The sequence below is a fragment of the Rattus norvegicus genome, chromosome 4 (genome assembly GCF_036323735.1).
Source record: "Rattus norvegicus strain BN/NHsdMcwi chromosome 4, GRCr8, whole genome shotgun sequence".
NCBI classification, from domain to species: domain Eukaryota; kingdom Metazoa; phylum Chordata; class Mammalia; order Rodentia; family Muridae; genus Rattus; species Rattus norvegicus.
This window is the reverse complement of record NC_086022.1, coordinates 140,680,024-140,701,503: the sequence shown is the minus strand read 5'-3', so window position 1 is coordinate 140,701,503 and position 21,480 is coordinate 140,680,024. Positions and strand designations below refer to the sequence as shown.

Here is a 21,480-nt window from a genome sequence, read left to right as displayed (position 1 = left end):
ACTGCAAACAACATCCATAGTGAGATAGTGGAGACTTTTACTGAGAGTCCTCACTTTGTGGATTGAGAGTGTTAAAATGGACAAAGTACATTTGCAGTGGTGATGCTATAAAATGAGTAGGAAAATTACTCAGGCAAAAAAGGGAAAAAAACTCCTCCTATTTAGTTATTGTAATATAATCCATGCAAATATAAGTTCCCACCCTATAAGCTAATTTGTTATATCATCTATCTGTAAAGATTTTTTCAATACTTTACAACACTGTGCTGATGTCTTGATACTATTGGACACCACTGTAGTGTGAGAAAAGGCACTCCACAAATATTTACAGTGGCTGCATTTCTGCCTGGATGTGTGTTTGTAATTATAAGATTTTTTTCATATTATTATGAGATAGCTATTAAACTGTTCAGTGGAAAAGAACTCACAAACAAATGCACATGAGAACAAATCATCCTCCTGGATTTCTCTTCCTGCAGGATTTGTTGCTGGGCAGAATTGCACATTTATAGTACATGAATCTTCCCCCGCAATAGCAAAATGGGTAAAGTGTAAGATTTTACTAGATGATGATTTGTCATGAGATTTCACAGGGATTGAAGCATGAGCTTGGTGGAAATAGCTGCAAAAAAGGTGATGAAAGCAAAAAAAGAAAGGAAAACAAAAAGAATAAAAGCAAACACCCAAACAAAATGTGTCCTGTATAGCAACAGTGATTTAAAAATAATGGTAGATTTCTAAAGGACAGGAAATATACATTTAGGGAGACAGCAGAAACACAAAGTGAACTCATCCAAACAAGAGTTAATTTACCCAAGATGCTCTTCTATACACTGTTTCCTTTACTAAAAGAATATGTCACTTTCAAAGTCAAAATGAGGAAACTTCAGTAGACTGACCAATGTGAAATAATGCAGATTTCCGTGGCATCAATTTGGAGTGAAAATGATACCCTTACATAAAACATGATTAAATTCAAACTATTTTCACAGGAAACATACAACTCTGTTCCTAAATCTTGAGAAGATTTAAAGGATATGTGCTTCTTATCTTTTCATCATTTATTTGTTCTGTAGTTACTAAAAAACATTGTTCACTGATTAGAGAAACTGTACCTTCGAGAGGGTTGGTACACATGTGTGGACACAATGTTTAGCTGGCTTAGAGGTAATAGTTAAGAGTCCATAAGGCATACAAGGCAGGCACTCAACCAGATATCTGGAGGAAGGAATGGAGTGCAAGCTCTGGAGGAACACTGCCTACTAGCATACTCATTGTGGCTGGCTCAGCTTGCTCTCCTTTAAAAGGCAGAACTACCTGACCCGGAGAGGCACTACCTACGGTGAGATGTGCCCCATTATAAATCAACAAAATGTATACATTAGAATGTACCAATAGTCCCTTGAGATTTCCTCTTTCAAAGTGACTCTACTTTGTGCCAAGTTGAAAGAAAAAGTAACCAGCACAATATAGACACTAAAATCTGTCAAATCGGTTCATATGGCAGGAGATAGGAAAAACAAACAAGAAAATACACAGTACGAAAGGTTCTGTTCACTACCATGTGTTTTTTTTTAATATATGTAGTAGCCATGTATAAGGGCATTTATAATTCCAGTAATTCAGAGGCTTAGTTCAAGGCTAGATTAAGTTATAGGACAATTTCAAGACTGGCTTACATTACAGTAGCCAGATTTTTCCTTTAAACCAAGCAAAACAATAACAGCAACAATAGCAGCAGCAGCAGCAGCAGCAGCAGCAGCAGCAGCAGCAGCAGCAGCAGCAACAACAACAACACCCTGTCAAACAAAAACCACAAATGTATGTTAGTCATGGTGCCCTACGTTTACATTATGTGGCATTTTGGACAGTAGCCACATAAGTGTTTGCCTTGATCCAGCATTGTGCTAGGACTAACATAGTTCAACCAGACATCATCTTGAAGTTCAAGAAGACAAACGAAACCAGATAACAACTATTTTGTTCGTGTAAATGCATTTCAAATTAAATTCAAGAAGATACAGGCTTTTTTCTGTGTGTGTTTGATAGAAGTGCTATTGTTTATTCAATGAATCAATATGGTGCTGTGTGTAAGGTTATATAAATCTCAAAGTACTCCACCAATAAGAAATAATTACTTGAGAATTATTAAAATCTATAGGATCTTTAAAGGAAAAACTATGTCATCATTTTAAAATCTAAGCTATCCTAGACATACATTTTATAATACTTAACCCTTTATAAATACACACAACATATTTTAGAAGAATTTAAAAATAAGGACAAAAATAATGCATAATTAATGATTCTTCATATTCTCTGACAGATGACTATGCTATTTAACATACTATTTTAACTTATCACTGAGTTTTTGTTTTATTTTAAATTTTGATGCTTACATTCTTCTTTTAGTATCTTCAGTCTTTTTTACAGTCCAGTCCTTATCGCCCTCCCTCTTCTGTCCTTCAACAGTTGCTCATCCCATTTGTCCTCCTCATCTCCAAGAGGATGTCCCCAGGCCCCTACACCTCCCCATACACCCTGCCAGCCCCATCCATTCCCTGGGGCCTCAAGTTTCTCGAGGGTTAGGTATGTCCTCCCTCACTGAGGCCAGACCAGGCAGTCCTTTGCTGTATACCATTTTTGAGAACCAATTATATTTAACAAAAACAAATAGATATTTCACTATTTGCAAATCCACAGAAAATACCTGCTTCTGGTGCTCTAACCGAACACTTTGTCCCAGGCCTTTTGTGAAAAGCACAAATTTATTGTTCATATTTATATAGGCTCAATCTGGTTTTTGAGAGCCAAGATTCTGCTTCTTAGACTGTACCGTAGGCAATGTCTTAGGCTGACTTGTGGCAAGAAAGAAAAGATGTTCAAAGGGCTTGAGGCAATGCCTTCATTATTTTTAAATATATCAAAGGTCATTTTCATGACTGGCTTTCCTAAAGACCCTACCTTTTGAATAGTATTTAATCAAACCCTAGAAAGATATTTGAGCATAGGATGTGAATACATTTTCTCACTAAGGAAGTTAGACTACTCGAGTGTTTTCACAGTATAACTTGGTTGCATTATCAGTGGGCTTCTTTTTCTTACTTTGTGTATATTTTATGTGTTTTTCCTGCACATATGTATGTGTGGCACATGCATGCCTGTTGCCCTTGGAGATCAGAAAAGAACAACAGATTCCATGGAACTGGACTTATGAATGGTTCCACACGGTTGCTGGGAACAGATCCCAGTCCCCTTCTGAACCAAGTTCTCTTAACAGCTGAGCCTTCTGTTTGCTCTTCAGTGGGTTTTTTTTAAGTGTTTGTTATTTAAAGTCAATGAATAAAGATTAAAAACCCAGTGCTTAATAGTTGGAAAATATGTTTGGTTTTATAATTCTGAAAATGTTAAAAAAAAATCAGGACATCAGGTAGTGGATTTCTCAAATGCCCTCTAACTATTCCATATAAGAAGTGGGTCTTTTTCAGAAAGACTAGTATTAACAGTGGTTAGTTCAATGGTTCAAGTGAGTGCATTAGAATAAATGAAAATGTTTTACTATGCCTTAAATCCTCCAACTAATTCACACACAAATACAGATCAGCTATTAACGGAAAGCTTCAATGTTACCTCACATAGTCAGACATATCACTGAAATAACCCAAATTTTGCCACAATCAAGTTATTTTAGCCCCATACGTATATTTAATAATAAGAGCCTATGATATAATTGGACAATCAATGCAAACTTTAACAATTTCACATAACCTCTATGTCTTAGTCTCTTTGGTGCAGAAAGGTACTCTTCAGGCTATGGAAAACTATCCTGGACACCAACCCAGCTACGAAAGCATTGAACTACAGCCACCAGTCCTACCTGCAAGATATGCTAGGACAATGGTGAAATAGAAGTTGTAGGAGTAGCCAAATCATGTCTGCTTTAACTTATTGCCCATGCCATAAAAGAGAGTTCATGCCTGATGCAGCCTGATGGACAAGAACCAGAGACCAGATAACCCAGAGACCTGGGGTAGAATCAAACCTGAGTAGCAAAAATACAATCCAAATGAAACAAAAGCAAAAACAACAAAACAAGCAAATACCCAAGCAAACAAAAAACAAGCAGATAATTACTAATGATATTCTGCTATACTCATTCTGCCTCACTGGCTGGCTATCACATAGGATTCCTCAGGCAGCAGATAGGAGGAGGTACAAAGACTTAAAGCCAGACATTATGTGGAGAGTCTAAATTTGATGTCTCTATCGTGTCCTTCCCCTCAAAGATATGATAACCCCTCAGAATAGGGGGGAAGAAAGACTGTAGTAGTCAGAGGGAATGAAGGACACCAAAAGAACACAGCCCACCGAAACATCAAAGCAGGGATCATAATGGGCTCACAGAGACTGAAGTGGCAGCATGGGGCCTGCAAGGGTCTTCATTAGATCCTCTATGTATATGTTATGACCATTAGCTTAAATGGTTCTGTGAGATTTCTAACAGTGGGAACAGGTGTGTCTTGGCTCTTTTGTCTGTTCTCTGGACCCTTTTCCTCCTATTGACTTGACTTGTGCAAACTATATGTGGGCTTTGTCCTTGGCATCTTGTCTTGTCATGATTGGTTGTTGTCTGTTGGAGATCTGCTCTTTTCTGAAAACGTGTAGCCTTGTGTACCATTTGTATCAAATCTAAAGAAGGGTGCAGTAGAATCTTTCACATTTACATCTACTCTACACTCAGTGACACCTAAAACTACTTCTAGTATCACAAACATAATCTGGACACCACAGAAGAAATAGCTTTTTTTTAAACTTTTATGCTATATCCTTCTGTACCTTTTATGTTTAGGTAAGAAAGGATTTAGTGCTATATTTTAGTATACTGAAGGCTCTGTATACTAAAATTGTGTCTTGGCTTTTACATTGATTACTAGGTGTCTAAAAGGCTGTATTGTACTCTCATGTAATGTCCATAAACTATATGATGTTTATAAGATGATTAAACCAGTCAACATATTTCTTAGAATGTATTCTGGTCATTGTTAAATGATTAAATTTTTATATTAGTTTTAATGTAAAGAAAATTACATTTTTAGATTTTTTTTACATTGACTGGTAGCTCTCATTCAGCAAGTATATTAGCTGACATTAAAATATGCAAATAAACTATCCAAATAGCCATCCTTTACATGTATTATATTTGTTCTGATAATGTCAAGTGTACATACAATGCACTGTTATTGCTCTCATCCTACAGCTTCTCCCTTAGCCCCTTCCTTTTTTCCTACAAGTAAGTTTCTTATCTTCAGTGGCCTTTTGTTTTATGTTTTGATTCACCGAGTCTAACCAGAGCCATCTTTGTAACTCTGGGTTTGAAACCCTCTACTGAAGCTTGATGTACTCAATAAATGAACTTCTGCTCCTCCTCCACAATCACTAATAGTCAATAATTCAGAAAGGGTGGAGGATCCTATGAGTACCTCCACAGTATACCTTTACCCAAGGACAGATTTTTCTATCAGGAACATAAAGGGTGAATCAGATACAAAATATTAAAACAGTATATAAGAAAATGATGGTCAAAAGTCCACATTCTTTATCCAGTGCTAGTGAGAGCATAATAAGAAGAAAGAAACTTAAATGTTTTTGAAAACTTGGAAATAAGAAATTATAAAAGTGAAGTACAAGATACTATGGCTAGCAGCCAATGGAGAGGAGAAGAGAGACAGATCTGTAACTCACAAATTGGAGATACAAAGAGACTTAGGTCATCACTATTAACCAGTACCAATGATAATAACAACATAGATAAATCCAAGGCAAGACTAGGCCTTCTCTGCTATCTTTCATTTAAGTGGTAACTATATATTAAAATTTCAGGAAACTCTTAATGCAAATGTACCATGTACTTTTAAAGATATGGAGTTTACAAATGAATACATAGTTATTTTGGAAGTAATAGGATTGGCCATTCCTCTCAATAATACTGACAAATAAGTAGTTATGGTAGTACTGAAGGGTAAACATTTATTTTACTAAAAAACAAAACTAACAGCCGGTGTGCAAAGGCAGAAAGGAATACAGAATTAGTCAACATAGTAGCTTTCTGAGAGTCTTCATTGTCAAAGTTCCCTTTAAAATCCATTTTCATCCCAGCAGTCAGAAGAGGTATTTTTAAAAGGATAAATCAGGTTATATTTTTCACTGCTTGAAACCTTCCAATGTCAATTTATTGTCAAAGAATTGCGACAATGTAAAAATTTTCCTCAGTCTGTGAATCTCAGTGTGATCTGACCCCCAATGACCTCCCTATCGACACAGATCTGCCACTTTGCGCCTTCACTGTGAATCTAACAAGGACACATTTACTCCAGCCAGCTAAGCCTTCTAACCGTTGCACTAATTCTGTGTCTGTCTAGAGTACTCTCCCACCAACACTTTGCTTCGGTTCTGATTCCTTTTCATTTGAGTAACTCAACTTAGTCCTGCCCTCACCTCATTTGTTTGTCCTATGTGACGACATGCAAATTCCTATGCTTTCTCTTTTTTCTTCTAGCATTAACCTCTACCGATATCATAATTGATGATTTATTTCTCACTGGCCTCCTTTGACTAGAACCAAACCCCCAAATTACCATTCAACTGGTGAACCTCAATTCTCTACTTGTACTAGTAGTTGACAGGATGCTAGTTAAATGGACTGAGTCTAGCAATCTTAACCTTCAAATCCAAAATACTATAAAATCAGAAATATGTTGAGAACTAATATGTCATAAGTTCAAAATGCACACTATAAAATTTATTTATGAAATTTTTAAGAAATATACTATATAGTATTATTTGTAATCTATACATATAAGATTTAGGGAACATTATTTTGATGCTTAGCTGTTTAGACTTTGGTCCTATCCAAGATATGTCATTATGCTTATGCAAATATTTCTCTTAACCCACAAATCTGAACACGTTTGATCTCAAGCATTTCATATAAAGGATACTTAACCTATATAAATGAATCACACTGATGTAGTAATCATGGATGTTTTAAGCTTTCATGTACTCAGGAAGTGTTAAAACTGCACCTTCAAATGCATACAAAACCCCATACCCCAAACCTCAGATCTCTGGATCAAACGCTCATGCTCTCATATGGATTGCTTCAACAGCTGTCCAGCTATGGTCCTTGTGGGTATATGGGTTATTCTATAAAAAGTATCTACAGGCATTCTAATCATGCTATGATTACCCTCTATGCAATGAGCAACACCTCACTCCAAAAGACTCCCTTAATCATACCTCCTGTATAAGATTGCATGATTGGTTATTTTATCATCTCGCTTGTTAAATCTTAGCTTCTTGGGCTACTTGCCCCCTCCTCTCCCTTTTACTTCTCCCTCCTGCTTGCTCTTTGTTCTTCTCTGTTCTTGCCCCCTTTCCCCTTCCCACCACATGACCAGAGCTGGCCTCCTTTCCTCTCCTCTACTCTTCTTCTCTCATTAAACCTCTCCACATGGAAAAAAAAAAACTTAGTTTCTTAGTACCTAGTCATCATGCTTTAAAGAAACTGGGAAAACCCTGCTCCTCAAATGCTGTTTATAATCATGCAAAATAACTGTTCTGGGAGGTTTCCTTGTAACATAGGAAATATGATTAATAATGTTATAGAGTCTACTATAAATTTTTGCTTAGAAGTTATATTACATTTTATCTTTGTCTCTCAAATTAATATGTATGTATCTGTGTATATGTGTGTATGTGTGTGTGTGTGTGTGTGTGTGTGTGTGTGTGTGTGTGTGTGTGTGTACATATTGAGGCAATATGTTACCAAGCAAAATTCCAGATACTATTTAAAAATTATTTTTAAGTCATTTGACATATAGCCAGTAACCAAAAATGTCAGAACTTGCTGTTGAGAACCTACTCTCTTTACTACTTATACTCTCATGTTTAACTTACCCCTTATTTTAGAATTAGAATACCAGAATTTTCTGTTAAAATTTGTTTCTGTGAAGTAAAGATTTGATTCACTGTTTCTCTCACAGGGAAAATCTCCATGTTCTATAACTTTCATATGTTTTGGGTCAGTAGTGATATGTAGGTTTGTCTTCAACATGTTATACAAGTTTCTGATGACTTTCTTGACCAAAGGAATTTTAAAATATCTTCTGAGTCAAAGATAACATTCCTATTGTCTATTTTCAATAAGGAATATGATACATTTCAGATTTTATTGGAACTACATTTCATATATGGAGGCAAAGAATTACTGAGGTGGTTTGAATGAAAATGGCTCCCAAGTTTGATATATTTGCATTCTTGATGTGAACTTATTGGAGCAGGTTAGTCACTGGGAGTGAGTTTTTAGTTTTCAAAACACATACAATTACCTACTATCCCTTTATGTGTCTCTGTGTCTCCATGTTTGTGTCTGTCTCTCTGTCTCTGTCTCTCTCTGTGTCTCTCTGACTCTCTCTGTCTTTCTGTCTCTCCTTTGTGGTTGTTGTCTAAATAGATAAGCACTCAGCTACTGTTCCACCATCCTGTTTGCCTACCTTCTACTATGTTCCTGGCTTTGATGACCATGGAATCAACCTGTGAAACTTGCATCAGTCTCATATAAATTCTTTTTCATATAAGTTGACTTGGTCATTCTGTCTTAGAGAAATTGGAAAATTTCAAAAATTCTTCAGTACACATCAATAATAATTGCATTCAGTTAAAGTGCAGGAAAAGAATCTTTAGAATACATGTTTGTTAATCAGCTCCACCCACCAGCGAGTTACAGCTTTAAGCAGTCCCTTCATCTACCTTGACACATTCTGACATATGTGCAATAGGACCTACATTGACTTTAGTCAGCAGAAGCAACTTTCCCTAAGTGAAGACGTCACAGAGCTCATCAGAGAGCGGCAATGCTTACTCAAGTAGTCCACTAGCACGTTGGTTTTCTGTGTTTCTTCAGGAATTCTTAACAAAGAACACCTGTCATCATTGCTTGCTTGTCATTTTTATGGATACCTGTTCAATAAGCCTAAGTAGAGTTTGGAAAGAATATCAAAATCAAACTTCACTTTTATCAACTGAAATAAGGTAGCCACACGTATCAGTTTTAAAAGCTACTTTTATAGAATCCATAGGCTTCAGGGAATTAAAACCTACATAGAATTTACATCAAATTCCGAACTTGATCTTTTCTTGAGAATTGGCAATAATATAGCCTTTAACACAGTAATAAATTCTGCCAATGTAATTTCATACAACTTGCCATTTTCTCTGACTGGATATTTACCCAGTGATCCCCATAGTGACAAAGTTTTAACTGACTGACTGTTACAAATCTCACTAAACAAAGTATAAATGTAGAAAAAGCAAAGCACACTTCCAAAATGGGTTTACATAGGCAAAATACAAAAGAAAGAAAAAAAATGGAAGGAGAACCAAATGAAAGGTCCTCATCCATGGGCTGTGCTTGCTTTAGTCACTCTCTTCTTGTATTTTTATAGAGAATGTGTTGATTTGGCTTGACTATCTGACTAGCAAGCCCCAGGATTCCTCTTGAATCTTCCTCAGAAGTACAAATCTTATAGTAACACACTGCCACACCCAGAATACCCAGATTGATTTTTGGCATCAATTCTAGAGTTAAATTCAGGTTCCCAGGGTTTCTCTGCAAGCACCAACACCCCCCTTTATTCTTTATTATTTATCAGATATGTGATCTGGAGAATTTATTTGAATTATGTAATCCTAAGCTTGATCATCCTTAGAATGAGACAGTGCAAACTATGATTAGAAATCATAAGAATAATTGTTAAACTGTCCAGCTTCTTCTTGTGCACTCCCCATGTATTAAGCAAATAATTGTCAATTTCCAGTCTGATATATACTGTGACTTTTGGTATTTTGCAAAGTATTGCTGCTTTTATTGCTGCATAATATATTCACCAAGTAAAACTAATTTTTAAAATAATAATTAAACTACAAGGCATAGCATTTAAGCACATGTGAAACAAGGACACCAGGACTGAACCAGCTCTATAATTTCTGAATACAGGCTGGCCAGTTTTTCCAATTAAAATCAGATTGTGCCAGACCAGACACTGCTTCAATGACCAAGAAACAGAGCCTACTGGTTTAAAAGAAAGTATCAGTACGTGACAACCAATCCAATCATCATCAGGGAGGCCTGCTCTGGAGCAGATAGGAACAGATGCAGAGACCCACAGCCAGACACTACACGGAGAAAGAGTATAAATGGGGAATCCCTATCAGGTCCTTTCCCTCAGAGTTTGCAGAATCCAGAGGAAGAGGAGGGATTCAAGGAGCCAGAGGGGATGAAGGACTCTAAGAGAACAAGACCAATCAAGAACAAGAACAATCAACTAACCAAGGTGAATATAGGCTCCCTAAACCTGAAGCAGTAAGCATAAGACCTTCATAGATCTGCACCAGCTCAACTGAGTGTATATTATAGCTTTGGTTTAATGTTTTCATGGGACTCTTGACTCTTATGCCTGATCTTGGGACTCTTTCCCTCCTGTTGGGATCAAACTTTAATATGATCATTTTTCTTTATGTGATTGTATTTTAATGTCAGGTTTGGTTGTTATCCCTTAGAGGCTTGTTCTATTCTGAGAGACAAAGGGGGAGGAATCTGGAGAGAAGAGAGGATTGGGAGGATCTTGGAGAAATAGACAGAGGGGAAATAATAATCTGGATGTATTATGTGAGAAGATACTCTATGTCTAATAAAAGGAAAAATAATAAAAAATATAAAATAGTGCACGCAAACACTTTTGTACAATACTGGGTCCTTAATAATTATTCAAGAGATTTCAATTAGTTTTAATTAAATATTATGTTACTGAGAGGCAAGTCTACTTTCCTTAGATCCTAAGTGGTTTTAAAGCCAGGAAAGAAAAAAATTTTTTCCCTTTGAAAATGCTTTCATATAAGAGCATTTATTACTTTTACAAACAACTTGAAATTGGTTTAGCTACAAAACCCAATAGTGAATATTTATTGTCCAGTCATACACACACACACACACACACACACACACACACACACACACACACACACACACATATATATATATAACACACACACACACACACACACACACACACACACATATATATATATATATATCTTATATAAAGGTGTAAAGGTTGTGACTGTATAGGCACAAATAAATACAGAGCTGATTGAGCTAATTGATGGGGATTGGGATGCTGGAAAGTATTTGAATTTATTGGCCCTTCATTCCTAACTTTACTTAGTTTCAATGACAGGTCCATAAGGGTCCTCTTATATTTTGGGAATACAGAATCAATGTGGTACAAACGTAAAGCCAAGGAAGAGTGCTGACTTCTTAGCAGTATAAATAACATTAAAATATACATGAGAATGAGTGTACACACACTCTAACTTCAGTTCTTAACAGAAATGTCACATTCGAATGGGCTCTTTAAAATTCTAATGTTTTGTGATTAGAATATTGGCAGGCAAACACAATTTGTTCTCACTTTCTTCTATTCTTCTATCCTTTCTAAAGTATTTCGCTCCCTTAAAACAAGGCAGAGAATTCTCACATAATAAGGGCAAGATAATTCAGAATGCGCAAGTGTACTTGCTAATGCCAGTTTACAGGGTACAAGAACTGCTCAGGACTCCCAGCACTGCCAACTGGGCTCTGTGATGGGACTAACAAGGCTGTTCACTGACACAGCAAGTAAAAATTAAAATCAGAGGAGCAATTGTGTTTGATATGGGGAACCACTACAGGAAGCTAGAAGAGAGATAAGAAGACACTGCCAGGCTAGAAGCACCTGCTGAATTTTCAGTGAGTTATAACCTCAAAACAGGCCCAGAAAGAAAGGCTGTAAAAGAGAATTGTAAAAAAATCAATGCTTGGGGCAAACATGGCATGAATAAAACTTTCAGCGGCTGCTTGGTTAGAAACTGATGTATGCAAAAATGTTCATTAAGAGGAAGATTAAAATTGGATGACCCCAGTGTTGTTTTCTCCTCGCATGCATGGCATTTGCTCTTAGATGTATTTCTCATACATTCTGGTCATAAGTTTACATGGGAACAAAGCAAGCTGTCTCATGGGATTCATGAACAGTACTAAGTCATTCTCAGACACCCCGGGTTTGGTAATATTGAAACCCCCATCTGTCACAGTCCTGTGGTTCCAGTGAAATTTTACACAAGGGATAGTTCAGGCTATGTCTGTGCTGTTTACTCTCACTTGGCTCTTTCCTAGGTACCAAGCACCACTTCTCAGGTGCCATTTTTCATGCCTTCAGGCTGCTGACTCTCTTTTGCACCTTTCAAGAGGAACAGCTGGGCTAGAGTCACCAGATGTCTCCTGCTGTCTGAACCGCAGGCTGGAGTTTATCAAAATTATGATTCATGAACTGTGAGTCAGGAAAGAAATGTCTTTCTATTTTGATTCTCCCCTTGTTTTAAAGAAAAAAAATTCCTTACTGTTTCCTTGGGAAAAATCCCTTCAAACTTAATATGAAGTGTCATGCTGAGCCTTGAAGGAATTTTCTAAAGACAGAAAGGTACTGTTTTCTCATTTGCTATCTACTATTTTAGAATTCAGTCAATGCCTAACATAACGAACTTCACTGTCATTCCCATGGAAGGCTCTGTTATCTTGGAACTCTCATGGACCCTTGGAGAAGTAGGACTTGGTATACAAATCATACTTGTGTCTCTAGTTTGCATTTTTGCTACTATTTTATTTTTATTGGTTATTTTATTTATTTACATTCCAAATTGTAACGCCCCTTCCCAGTTTTCTCTCCGCAAGTCCCCTATTCCCTCCTCCCTCCCCCTGCCTCAGTGAGGGTGCTTCCCTCACCTTCGCACCTCCTCCTGCCTCAGCGACAAACGATTCTTCTATCCTGGGTTATCAAGCCTCCACAGAACCAAGGGGTTCCTCTCCCTGTGATCCAAGATCAGGCAATCCTCTGCTACATATCCAGCTGGAGTCATGGGTACCTCCTGAGTACTCTTTGGTTGGTGGTTTAGTCCCTGGGAGGAGAGATCTCGTTGGTTGATATTCTTGTTCTTCCTATGAGGTTGCAAACCCCTTCATTTCCTACAGTCCTGGTCCTAACTTCCCCATTGTGGTCCTCAAATTCAGTCCAATGTTTGGCAGTGTACATTTGCATCTGTATTGATCAGGCTCTGGCAGAACCTTTCAGGGGACTGCTATACTGGGTGAGCTCCTGTCAGTAAGTACTTCTTGGCATCAGCAATAGTGTCTGGGTTTGTTGTCAGCAGATGGGATGGATCCTTAGGAGGGGCAGTCTCTGGATGGCCATTCCTTCAGTTTCTCCTCCATTCTTTGTCCCTGCATTTCCTTTTGACAGGAGGAATTCTGGATTAATATTTTTGAGTTAGGTGGGTGGCCCCATCCCTCAACTGGAGGCCATGCCTATCCACTGGAAATGGTTTCTACAGGTTCTATCTCCTTCAAGATCTCCAAGGGTTACACTGGGTAATCTTTCTAATGATTAAGGCCTGTCATCTTCTATCACAGGTGGAGGCAATGCTCCCTGTGCCCAGTATGCATCTAAGTGGGACTCTGGAGCCTTAAGAAGGTTCTGGAACCTTGGAGTTTTCAGACTACTACTAGATACAAGGTGCATGCTTCATAGGTGTTCTGAAGCACATTCAAAGGCTGATATCAGACAAAAAGTTTATATTATCTGTTTACATAAACTATGAGTTATGAGTAAAATAATCACATAATTTCAGGGTGCACAAATTCTGCTCTTTTACCTCTCAAAATCCCAACACTAGAAACATGAAAATATCTGAGCCTGTGACCTCATCACTCTCACTTTCAGACCTTTGAGAACAGAATAATTGTGTAACACAATTAGAAATGTGTATCTCAATGATTACACTTATAACATTTATTATGATACAAATTGTCATTAAACAGATAGATTTCCTTGCCCAGTTAACACGTTTCAAGAGTAGAACATGAAACTCAAGACAGATGATCAAAATGCAAATGCTTCACTCCTTCTTTAAAAGGAGAACAAGAATACCCTTGGCAGGGAAGAGAGAGGCAAAGATTAAAACAGAGGCAGAAGGAACACCCATTCAGAGCCTGTCCCACATGTGGCCCATACATATACAGCCACCCAATTAGACAAGATGGATGAAGCAAAGAAGTGCAGGCCGACAGGAACTGGATGTAGATCTCTCCTGAGAGACACAGCCAGAATACAGCAAATACAGAGGCCAATGCCAGCAGCAAACCACTGAACTGAGAACGGGACCCCGTTGAAGGAATCAGAGAAAGGACTGGAAGGGCTTGAAGGGGCTTGAACAACAATGCCAAGAAACCAGAGCTTCCAGGGACTAAGCCACTACCCAAAGACTATACATGGACTGACCCTGGGCTCCAACCTCATAGGTAGCAATGAATAGCCTAGTAAGAGCACCAGTGGAAGGGGAAGGCCTTGGTCCTGCTAAGACTGAACCCCCAGTGAACTAGATTGTTGGGGGGAGGGCAGTAATGGGGGGAGGATGGGGAGGGGAACACCCATAAAGAAGGGGAGGGGGAGGGGTTAGGGGGATGTTGGCCCGGAAACCAGGAAAGGGAATAACAATCGAAATGTAAATAAGAAATACTCAAGTTAATAAAGAAAAACAGAGAGTAGAACATGTACAACATAAGAATTTCACTGCAAAATTCAACATTTTCAAAGTTTATCTTCAGTCCATGTGTTTCAATTAAAGTGTTTTATTTACAACAAACCCACAGAGATCTTTATAACATTAAATTTAATGTCATGCATCTTAAAAATGCATGGTGTTAAGATGACACCATAGAAGAGCTGTGATTGGCATGGCTATCTGATTCCCCGTGAGAATATAGTCAAAATATCGTTGTCCTGGATTTGCTTCCCATAAAGAAGCCCAGTATATTTTTTCAGTAACATGCCTTGATAAAAACTACCTAACTTTATATGTCAGTATGGAAAACAGAAAAAGCCCACACAGAAAATAGGGTCACTGCCTAGATTCAAACCATTTTTATCTTAACACGGTTATTGAGACAGATCACAGAACTTTCTTTAAACAAGGTTAACCTAAACGTAGGCACAAAAATAAAATAAAATCAACTTCTACTGGTTGATGTGGAGATCAAAGGGCATGTAGAAAAAAATGTGTGTGAATGGTTTGGATATGGGTGTTCCATGGGAAGTGACATTATTTCCAAGTATGGCCTTATTGGAGGATGTGTAGCCTTATTAGAGGAAGTATGTCATTGTGGAGGTGGGTTCTGCAGTCTTCTATATTTGCTCAAGTCTTGCCAGTGTTATCTTGAGACTTCTCCTGGGTGCCTGCAGAAGACAGTCTTCTCATGGCTGCCTTTAGATCAAGATACAGAACTCTTGGCTTCTCCAGCACACTGTCTGTATGCAAGATGCCTTGCTTCCCCTCCATGAGGATAGTGGACTAAACCTCTGAAATTGTAAGCCCAGCCCCAATTAAATGGTTTTCTGATATGACTGTTTCATGAGAGATTCTACCAGCACCTGACCAATACAGATGCGGATATTCACAGCCAACCATCAGACTGAGCCTGGGGACCCCAATGGAAGAGCTAGGGGAAGGACTGAAGGAGCTGAAGGGGATTGCAACTCTATAAGAAGAAGAATATCAACTAACTGGACCATCCAGAGTTCCCAGGGGCTAAACTACCAACCAAAGAGTATACATGGGGGTGGGAAGCCAGGACTCCTGATACATATGTAACAGAGGAGAGCCTTACCTGTCATCAATGGGAGGGGAGGGAAGCTTGATGCCCCAGGGTAAGGGGATGTTAGAGTGTTGAGGCAGGAATGGGTGAATGGGAAAAGAAGCACCCTCATAGAGATAAGCGGGAGGGTAGAGGGGGGAATGGGGTGGGGAGGTTTGTGGATGGGTAACAAGGAAGGGGATATCATATGAAATGTAAATGAATAAAATGATTAATAAAAGTAAACAAGAAAAAATGAGGTGCCTTGGTCATGGTATTCCTTCCAGTTATAAAACCCACCTAGACATGTGCCAATAGATAGATAGATAGATAGATAGATAGATAGATAGATAGATAGATAGATACATAGATAGATAGATACATAGATAGATAGATAGATAGATAGATAGATAGATAGATAGATAGATAGATAAAGTTATGTGGCTTACTTTCTAGTTTCTGCCAAAGGAGGCAGTCAACAAACAATGGTCTCTGCTATTTCTAAGCTTTGAATTACTACAGATGAGCTATCATCTTCACCTAAATGATGATACTAAATCTTGAGAACAACAACTGTTTTCCTTGTAAGCTAATATTAAATAAATCTACCCAATGGATGAACTATTATTTGTACAATAAACACATTTAGATGTAAAATGATGTTTATATGAATTAAATTTAATTCAATAAGCTTCTCCTGCTTTCTTCACTCTAAGGAAGTAGGTATAGCAAGATTATTACAAGGTTTATTTTTAAGGAAAAACCCATCTGAAGCCAGAAGCATTCTGGTCACTCTTTGAATTTTTGTTATGACGTCCTGTAGAGGCATGTGCAAGGAGCTATCTTTAATTCATAAAATTTAGACTTTGGGAGTGAAGTCTTCCTTATAAACTCCTAGTCATTTCATTTGTTTTACCCACTATTATTAAGTTAATTAAATAAGTTAATTAAACATTAAATAATTTAGTTATTAAATTATTAAATTTTACCCAGTATTTTTGAATGACATCTTGATTTTACCCCAGTGTTAGTGAAATGCCACCCACATATAACAGATGACGATAAATAACTCCCAAGGTAATTATAGTGATTCTTCTACTAAATGATGAGCCTCTGTCTAAAGGTGACCAACTTTGAGAACAAGTGGTGCCTGTCTGTTTCGGAATCAAGTTTATCTACTGTTCTTATTTAAAGGAATAGAAGTGAGTGTTGGCTCACCCTGAGTGACCTGACTATGTAGCATGGCCAGGATGAGCCATTCCTGTGCTCACCTGGTAATGAAGCTGCACTTACACTTAATCTTAGCATGTGAGCCAGGGTCCCTCCTCCATCTCAGTGATGCTATAGCATTCTTTAAGGTATGAGGATCTCCAGAAGCTGGGGAACCACATTCCAGAATTGCTTCAAAGAGTTTGTTTGAGGCTAAATATTTTAATTCACTAACATGACAGACCATGTTAGTTAGTGTATGTGGCGGTGGGGGGTTAACATAGCCACACATCTATGTTGCAGGCCAAAGGTAGGTTGACCTGCCACACCCTTAGGTATGATGGAAGATCATGGGACCTCCATATATTTCTTTTTGGTAAAAAATAACATGTATAATTTTCTTAGTTAATTTTCTAGTCTAGGGTGTGTAATATCAAAGAATGTGCTTAGGGAACATCTGGAGAATCAGATGGGGTCTACCAGGTTTGGCAACTACGTAACATATTTTTGGCATGATTTGTGTGTGTGTGTGTGTGTGTGTGTGTGTGTGTGTGTGTGTGTGTGTGTATGTGTGTTTTACATGATTGTTTGGACATATGAGAGCATGTATGTATGTGGAGGACCAAAGTCAACATTGGTTACTTTTGTAATCGAACTTTATTTATTGAGACAAGGTTTCTCGCTGAACCTGGAAATACCAATTTTGTTCCTAGTCTAGTCTAGCAAACCTGCTTACCTCAGGGATCTTCTGTCTTTGTCACGTGAGTGCTAAGATTACCTATGGCTAGCATAACTATCTATGTAGGTGATGAGTATCCAAACTCTTGCATTCACATTTATGTAATTTTTTTTTGTAAACTAAGCCATCTCCCCATATGAAAAGTGTTATCTTGAAGGTCCATAGAATAACCATTCAACATAAAATTTATTTACTTTGGATATAGAAGAAATAAATATGGAAAATATTTAGTAAATTGTATATTTTTTGCCAGTATTTTGAAGGAGGTAACAAAAATACATTAAGGCATTCAAAGAATATATTGTTATCCAAGAAGGGAATATTCCCACTAATGTACAGTCAGTTACAACCAGGCTTCTCTGTTTCACCAGGTTAATGGGTATCCAAATGAATAGTTTAAAGAGACCCCCGACCAGTGTGATTAAAACAACTTTTATAAAAATGCTCTATCCTTACCAATTATGACCACAACTCAAATGCTTATACCAAAAAGATTGGAAACATATGTAAAATCTGACTTTAAAAGTAAAGAATAAAAATTATAGAGGCGTGCCCATATTCCCACATACAGTACAAAGGTTTACAACAGTCAGTCATTTCTGACTCATTAAGATAGAATTCTGGGATCCATTTTATATTCTGGACATAGATTCCACAGCAAAATTACCCTCTACCAGAACATACATGTACATAGAATAATAAATTTTAATTTCCAAGTGACGAGTAGAAAGGTTTATACTGTATGCCAAGAATTGGCCTTAAACATTATTAATTGTAATGGTTCAAACTGTCAAAAGAAAATAATTTCTCAGGAACTGTATTCAAAATTACTCTAAGAAAATATAGCTCTCCAGTAAAATGATAGACCAAGAGGCAGAAAACATGTAAGTAGAATGATGCATTATGTTTTCAAAATCAGCTTTTGCCTGTAAATTGATTTTAAACGTATGCCAACAGGGTGGCAGGGAGTCCAATTTACATGCCATTCCCAAGCAAATCAAGGTCCTCAAGGCACTATACTTTTGAAATATACAAATTGTGTGACTGCTTGAAAACTCCTAGTTTTGTAAAACTAATGGAATTTTTCTTCCAGGGCTGTGATACTTATTGAAATATATGATTCTATGCAAATACAAGTCTAACTATTTGGAACTTCCTGAAACATCACTGAAAATAAACTATATACAACTACTTCTGTCAGTGACAGAAATATTGACATAGACTTTATTTCTTTTTCTCTTCCTAATATTTTATCAGATGTTCTTATATATAGTGCAAACCTGGTGTTCCTAATTCTATTCAGAAGCAGATGAAACACCCCCATTCGGTTGGATAAGTCTCTAAAAATATTTTCAAAATGTCTAGGTGTGGATACTGAAAGTATCATTTTTTACGGGACCTAAATCTGCAAATGTAAAGGTGGTATATTGTTTTCTACCCCAAACACCCAATCTAGACATTATCATAAAACAAAACCTTGCTATTTTATGGGCCTCAAAAACATCAGTCAGTAGCTTAATAATTTCAACAGCATCAAATCCAGATTTTCATTCTTTCATTCTTCATAAGTAGTATGGCAACTTTGATCTTATCCTTAAGTCTTTTTAACTATTAAACTGAAATAATCTGGAAGAACCCATCTGAGTTTGAAACATCGGTAGAAGTAGAACATTAGGTAGAGACCTTATCAAAAAGTACATGCAAACTAATTGATAGTTACACTGCAGCTGAATATTTGCACGCATGTGGCATTTTCCCACTGTGCCATTTGCTGTTCACTCAACAATCATTAAAACACAAAAGTGAAATCAACAGAATTGGTTGTTTATATTGGGTTGGTATTTAAAGAGATATTCCCAAAAACTGAGGAAATATATAGAGCAGATATACGCTTTTGTCTACTTATGTATGTTAAATACATGGAGAGGTAAATAGTTAAGGTGGCTTTAAAGAATAGTGACTGAAATGTAAATAAGAAATATGCAAGTTAATAAAGATGGAGAAAAAAAAGAATAGTAACTAGGTACTATATATAGTATGATCAAATTAGGACTGGTTAAAAAAGGAATTTCCTGCGATGAACATAGTGAAGCATGTGTCTTTTTTATATGTTGGGGCATCTTTTGGGTATATGCCCAAGAGAGGTATAGCTGGATCCTCAGGCAGTTCAATGTCCAATTTTCTGAGGAACCTCCAGACTGATTTCCAGAATGGTTGTACCAGTCTGCAATCCCACCAACAATGGAGGAGTGTTCCTCTTTCTCCACATCCTCGCCAGCATCTGCTGTCATCTGAGTTTTTGATCTTAGCCATTTTCACTGGTGTGAGGTGAAATCTCAGGGTTGTTTTGATTTGCATGACCTAGATTGTTGGGGGGAGGGCGGCAATGGGGGGAGGATGGGGAGGGGAACAAGAAGGGGAGGGGGAGGGATTAGGGGGATGTTTTCCCGGAAACCGGGAAAGGGAATAACACTCGAAATGTATATAAGAAATACTCAAGTTAATAAAAAAAAAAAGGAATTTCCTTACAATCAGACTTCTTGTGTTGACAGTATCTTCCCTTAATATTTGGTCACTAGAATCTAATTCATTAATAAAACTCAAAATAAATGTGCACAAAAGACCTAGGGTGCTGCATTCTATATCTATTTCCTAACATCTGTGTGGGAATTTCTAAGGCTTTGAACATCTCTAAAATCCTTGCTTTAGAGGATGGTTATATTAACTCTTCCTTTCACTTCATTTTAGCACACTTAAAACAGTTTAATGCACAGCAATATTGTTGTATTTTCTCATTTTTTATTAGAATGTAGATAGATAATTGAAATAGAGATAAAACAAAGGTTATTAGGATTTACACACGCTGTCTTATCTGTCAGAGTCATATTAATCACTATGACAAGAAACCAGCCCAGCAGAAAGGCAGGACCAGAATAATTCTTCAGTGACTGCTTCTTAGTCTCAACTAAAATGAAGTTCAGATGCCTGGCATGCATACTCACTCTCTGTCATCTAGTTGACATGATGACCACAATGAGACTTGGTTTTCCTGTGTTTATGACTTAGAACTATAAACTTTACCTACTTTCCCAGAAAGACTTTCTTCTTGAACAGTCACTAACCTCAAAAATCATCTTCCTTGTGCCTTTTCATAAAAAGTTTCCAGAGACAGTTGACCTTAAAGTACAATCATACTTGCTTCACCTCAGGACTCTTGTTATCTGATGATACAATTAACAGTCCATGAATTAAAAACATTTTTATTGGACACTTGCAAGGTTCTGGGCAATGCGGTCAGAGCTGTAGCACTGGTTCCTAAAGACACATTTTGTTTGACTTGGACATTCATGTAGATGAGAAGACAGGAAGCTGAGATGTACTCAATTAACATCACCACAATTATCCTTTGTTAATCTTAAGAAATATTGATTTACTCTAACTAATATTTTTGAGCTATTAAAACAGGTCAATTCTCTTACCAAATTTTCTTTTAAATCTGAAGATAAATTTCCATTTATTTAATTGTGCACTTTTATTATGTACGACAGATTCTGACATATACATGATATAAAATGGTTAAATCTAGAATTAATGTATATGTTACACTAATAATGTATAAAGAAAAGAATTTCTTTTCTTGGAAAGAACACCTTTTACACATTTTGGATAGATTTTACCAATAAAAATTGTGTTATTATATAGAATCTCAGGCTGTGGTTAGAAAAAATAAGAAAGGTCTGGAGAAGATGCT

General features: G+C 37.1%; 1 protein-coding gene and 1 long non-coding RNA gene across 14 annotated transcripts in view; one reads left to right on the top strand and one right to left on the bottom strand.

The window, feature by feature from the left end:
* The window catches only part of Cntn4 (contactin 4), a 997,076-nt gene that overhangs the window by 476,268 nt on the left and 499,328 nt on the right, over positions 1 to 21,480 (bottom strand). The window lies entirely within an intron of this gene.
* LOC134486620 (uncharacterized) overlaps positions 10,257 to 21,480 on the top strand; it is a 35,831-nt gene continuing 24,607 nt past the window's right edge. Inside the window, exons 1-2 of the long non-coding RNA XR_010065897.1 lie at positions 10,257 to 10,391; positions 12,272 to 12,427. This is a non-coding gene — a long non-coding RNA (uncharacterized LOC134486620). The remainder of the gene's footprint in view (positions 10,392 to 12,271; positions 12,428 to 21,480) is intronic.